Source organism: Capsicum annuum, unplaced genomic scaffold, assembly GCF_002878395.1.
Source record: "Capsicum annuum cultivar UCD-10X-F1 unplaced genomic scaffold, UCD10Xv1.1 ctg81678, whole genome shotgun sequence".
Lineage (NCBI taxonomy): Eukaryota > Viridiplantae > Streptophyta > Magnoliopsida > Solanales > Solanaceae > Capsicum > Capsicum annuum.
In genome coordinates this window covers 167,636-173,801 of record NW_025892414.1, presented here as the reverse complement: position 1 = coordinate 173,801, position 6,166 = coordinate 167,636, and the positions used below count along the sequence as shown (strand labels likewise).

The following is a 6,166-nucleotide window of genomic DNA, read 5'->3' as shown; positions in this document are numbered from 1 at the left end:
CTGTCTCTGGTAAGTTTTTTTCTTGATTTTTGTGTAAATATACGTTGTATTACATTACATTACATTCGAATTCTTTCTCTTCCTTACTTTTGTGTTTACGTGTGTATTTTGTCAACTTATGCATTTTTTAGATATGGATGATCTTGTATGGGATGTCGCTATTTTATGAGACGCCATGAGGGAACTGCAGAAGGAGGTTCATGACCTGCATTAGGAGTTGGCCGCCGTCAAAGAAAGGATGCTGCGGGAGATCCGCAGGCTGTGAAGGGCGTTGCTGCTGCCCTTTGAAGATTGGCCGGCTGGCCATACAAATAATAATGATGTTAATAATAATGATACTAATAATTAAGATTTTTTATGTTATCTATGTATTTTTTTTTTTCGTTTGTTTTATAAAAAATTATGTTTGATGCACTTGACTTTTTATTTCTTATTTAATTTTTGTGATATCTATTTCTATTTCTTAACAAATGACATGTCTACAATTAAGGAATAATTTGATTCTAGTATCAATAGAAAGAACATATGAGTTATCTATTAGGTTTTGTGTGTGACAGGAGCTGTATTTTGTTGTTCAAAACATATTAGTAATCTGATGAAACAGATTATTTATCTGTTGAAATAGATTACTAATCTAATGCAACAAAATACCCATCTATTCGATTTATAATCATATTATGGGAACCTAGAACCCTTAAACATGAATCCAACATGAGTCTACTGTTACAACAGAATATTTATCTGGTGCCGCAAATAATGGATCTGTTTAAACAGATTGCTCTTGTATTGCATTTATGTTCGCGTGCAAACTATTATTGAATAAACAACACACTAGCAGTTACCCAGGTTCAACTAAAAAACATAATCTGACTTACCAAAGTCTCCTCTCAAGTAAATTCCAAAGTTGAAAATGATTTATGAAACAAAATTTGACATAAGACTTTGGTCAAAGAGCAGCAATTGGTGTAACAACAACAATGGTCAACAAAAAGAATATGAAGTTGATAATGAAGTATAAGATGATGATCATGAATCAGAATATGATGAATAAAGCAGCAGCAACAATGAAAAACAAATATCGTGAAGAGAGAAAATAACAATGGATAAGGAGAGAAAAAAAGATGTCTTTTTTCCCTTCGTTCCCCGTTATATATTAACTAACATTTGAATCAAAGTGTAAATTTAAAAACTTGTGGGTTATTTTGAAATTTTCCAAACTTTCTTAAACCATAATGAAGTAATTGTCACCTCTACTCAATTATTAAGACTTGTGTCACCTATACCTCATTTTAAAACTTTTTTGTCACCTATGGCCCAAACCCCCCAGAAACTCAATGCTGCTATTTGTTAAAAGTTGCTTTAACAAATAATGCACGTGATTTATTTTTTGATTTTCTCCAATTTTTTTACATACCTAGTCAAATTGGAATTCCTATTTTGGTAGGAGACTGATTAGTTATTATTTTTTATAGCAAATAGGTTTTCTTTTATGGTTAGTTTAATCTATTTTTGGTTTAAATAGAACTATTTAAGGAGAAGTTGATTATCAGAAAAAAATAAACTCCTTTGTGTCTCTTCTCTTTTAGCTCATCTCTATTTTCATCTTTTAAGATTAGTAAAATCAACAATTGGTGTCAGAGCTATTTTCTTGAAGAACCTGTGAGTGAAGAGATAGATTCTGAAAATAGCTTTTCACAAATGGCTCCACCCATTTTTTATGGTGAAAATTATCAATTATGGGCTGTGAGAATGAAAACTTACTTGGAGGCTCTTGATCTATGCTGTGGAAGAGGAATATGAATTTAATCCATTGTCAAATAATCCCACCATAGTCCAAATCAAGAGTCACAAGGAAAAAAATAACCATGATGTCCAAGGCGAAGGCAACTCTATTTGCTTCTGTTTCAACAACTATTTTTACAAGAATTATGTCTCTCATATTGCCAAAATAAATTTGGGATTATCTGAAGAAATAATATGCTGGAGATGAAAGAATCTGAGGAATTCAAGTACTGAATTTAATAAGAGAGTTCGAGTTGCAGAGAATGAAAGACTCCAAGACAGTCAAAAGCACTTGGACAGATTACTTGGCATTGTTAACAAGGTAAGATTACTAGGCACTGAATTTAAGGATTCAAGAATTGTTGAAAAAATTCTTGTTGCAATACCTGAAAGATATGAAGTATGTATAACTACCTTGAAAAATAAATAAGATCTTCCCAAGATTACCTTGGCAGAATTGTTAAATTCTTTTCAGGCACTGGAACAAAGGAAACTTATGAGGCAAAATGGTATGGTTGAAGGAGCCTTAGTAGCCAACCACAAAACTCAAAGAAAGGGTAAAATTTTTAAAAATTACCCACCTTGTGAGCATTGTGGAAAAATAGGTCATCCACCATATAGATGTTGAAAAAGGCCGGGCGCAAAGTATAGTAAGTGCAATCAACTTGGCCATGAAGTAGTGATTTGCAAAAGTAAATTTGAGAATCATGAAGGAGATGCACGTGTGGTCAATGAAGAAGAAGAAGAAGAAGACCATATTTTTATTTTAACATGTATCTCAAGTAAGGTTTCAACAAATTTTTTGTTGATTGATAGTGGTTGCACCAACCACATGACTTATAATAAGAGTTTGTTTAAAGAACTAAAGCCTACTAAAATATCCAAAGTTAGGATTGAAAAGAGTGACCAGATCTTTGTTGAAAGAAAAGAAACCGTTGTCATCAAAACAAGTTCAGGTAATAAAGCAATTTCAGATGTTCTTTATGTACCTAATATTGATCAAAACTTGTTGAGTATTTATCAGTTGGTACAGAAAGAATATAAAGTATTTTTTGAGGATAAAAATTGTTTTATCAATTATGATGCTGGAAAAGAAGTTTTAAACATTAAAATGAGAGGTAAACATTTCTCATTTGATCTAATGTAAGATATTTCTGTAGAACATGAAAAAGATCATAGGAGGAAAAAATTAGAAGATGATCCTTTAATTGAAAAAGTACAATTAATATGTGAACCTCCTAGGTTTAATTAAATGAGATTTCAATATTCCGAAAGGAATTGAAGAAATGGAAAAGTTATCTATGTTTTAGAAAAACAAAATAGATAAGTTTAAATTCAAGATGCAATCGAAGAAGGAAAACATGCCAAAAGGATTTAATAATCAAGGGTTGCATTCAAGACGGGAAGTGAATTTAGTTCACTACAAGTCAAAAGATGAATCTGCAGATTTATTTGACAAGGTCACTTTCAATTATCAAGTGTGGAGATCCCAGGATAGAAAACTAAAATTTTGTTGTTCCTAAAGCAAGGAGGACTATTAAAAGTTACTTTAAGGAATAATGCACGTGATTTATTTTTGGTAGGAGACTGATTAGTTATTATTTGGTTGTAATAGCATATATTAAGGAGGAATTGATGATCAATAAAATATACAGTTTTACCACAAAATAAAAATAAACTTCTTTGTGTCTCTTCTCTTCTAACTCATCTCTATTTTCAGTTTTTAAGAGTACTAAAACCAACAAAATTGATGAAATGTTGGACGAATGTAAATATGAGGCAGCAAGATTCAAGCAGTCTCGATTAGGGCGTTATCATCCAGAGATTATCACCTTCCGTTCTAAGATTGGGAAAATGATGAAAGAGATAATGGAGAAACTAGATCCAATTGCTAAGGAAAGAATGGATACTCAGTTGCAAGAAAGATTATAGAGAGACAAGCTGCTAGAAGTAAAATAGGTGATCATCTTAAATACATTTTAGAAAACTTGGTTTATATTATTCATGTGTGTGTATTTGGGGTGAGGGGAACTGGGAAGTTCCAAAAATCTTTCCTAAACTACCATTGATGATAAAGCAACTACTGCTAAACAGAGAATGAGAAGATCGATAGTTTATTCATAAGTTAATGGAGAATATATAGGCACTAATACAACATTGAGTCCTAAAGTAATACAACAACTAATTACACTCCTAAAGTGATACTATAACTAATTACAACTGTAAAAGCAGATAACTAATGATATAATTACAAATTATTTTCGTATACCTCTTTTACGCCCCCATAAATTGGTGTTGATGTCTACAATACCCAACTTGTCAAACATACGATTGAAAGAAGCATGTGGAAGTGATTTGGTTAGGACATCAACAACCTGATCAGTAGTATGTAAGTGCTTGACTTCAACCTCTTTGTAATACCCCGAAAAATCCAAACCAATATTAGAGCCATGTACCAAGCTCATGCATAGTACATCATGGTTATTTTATAGTTTTATGAGTAGATCAGATGTATATTAAGGATTCAAATAACTCCCAGCTATCAGGCAAATCAAAACATTCCTTACCGATTGAATTCTTAAGAAGGATATTGGTATAGTCAACTTCAAATGAGCATATCTCTCATTATACTTGGAATTTTTGATATCATGACCCATCCACAGAGAGATAATTGAATTATCTTTACAACTACACTAATTTCACCTAAATTCGATAGCGGAGCAAAGAGTTATTCCTATTTTACTCTAGCATGTCAGGCTAGAAATAGTGTGACGACATTCGTGGTAGCTTACCACATTTGTGATGCCCTACCACGAAGATCGTCAGCCTTAGGAAGAAACCAACTACTGTGTGATAACATTCGTGGTAGCTTACCACATTTGTGATGCCCTACCACGAAGGTCGTCAGCCTAAGGCAGAAACCAGCTCCTAAGTGATGACATTCGTGGTATCTTACCATATTTTTGATGCCCTACCACGAAGGTCGTCAGCCTTAGGAAGAAACCAACTACTGTGTGATGACATTCGTGGTATCTTACCATATTTTTAATGCCCTACCACGAAGGTCGTCAGCCTTAGGAAGAAACCAACTACTGTGTGATGACATTCGTGGTAGCTTACCATATTTGTGATGCCCTACCACGAAGATCGTCAGCCTTAGGCAGAAACCAGCTCCTAAGTGACGACATTCGTGGTATCTTACCACATTTGTGATTTTCTATCACAAAGTTCGTCAGCCTTAGGCAGAAACCAGCTCCTAAGTAATGACATTCGTGGTAGCTTTCCACATTTATGATGCCCTACCACGAAGGTCGTCATCCTTAGACAGAAACCAGCTCCTAAGTGATAACATTCGTGGTATCTTACCACATTTGTGACGCCCTACCACAAAGGTCGTCAGACTTAGGCAGAAACCATCAATTCCAGCTCCTGTGTGACGATATTTTTTACGACTTACCACATTTTTAACTCCTTGTCACAAATGTCATCGGCTATGATTTGCAGCAACTTATTTCATAAAGGTATTTTGGTATTTTCCTTCACCTTACATTACTTATAACCCTAAAGAGGCATAATTTTCCCATTTTTCTTCAGTTAAGCATCTTAAAAACCCTCTCTTACACTCTCAACCATAAGATTAGGGTTTCTCTCAAGATTATCTCCTCAAGAGCAAGCCTAAGAGAATTCTTCAAGAACCTTTAGAAACATTAGATCTCTTTCAAGATTCAATCACTAAGGTATGCATAGTATTCATCTATGGATTCAATTCGTTCATAGAGTTCAAGAATCATGCTTTTAAATGTTATTTTATAAACTTTTTGTGGTGATATGAGTATGTACATGTTGACGATTGTTGTTTAAGTTTCAATGTGATGTCTAAAGGTATTTTCATGAAATATATATGTTTGTTAATTGAAAACCATGAAATTTAGGTGGTTTAATATAGTGCAAGTATGACACCCACCTATGCCTTAAAAAATGCATGCAAGATGTTTGATAAAATGCTTAGGATGCTAGAAATTCATGTTTGTATGGTTCTATAATGTCTAAATGACAAGTTCATGTTAGATATATACTTCAATATGAATTCCATGTTTTTCATGTGTTGCTATTGTGGTGGTATGAAGCATGCAAGATAATGGAGATATACAATATGTACACGAAATATATCTATGCATTCCCTACAATGTTTAAGATTTTGAATAACTATATGAAATATGATATCCCCTACTTATGATATTATGAATTATGGACTCAAATCTTGTTATCAAGTTATATCATGTGTGTCAGTTTCCTTCTATCGAGTCCTGGGGGTATTCGTACCCAAAAAACATAGTTGTGTGCCTAGAGCCATGTCATGTTGTCACGATAATCTCAGTTAAGC

The 6,166-nt window shown here is 33.4% G+C and overlaps 1 pseudogene; it reads left to right on the top strand.

Moving 5' to 3' along the window:
• Positions 1–6,166, top strand: part of LOC107868379 — a 61,989-nt pseudogene that overhangs the window by 21,937 nt on the left and 33,886 nt on the right.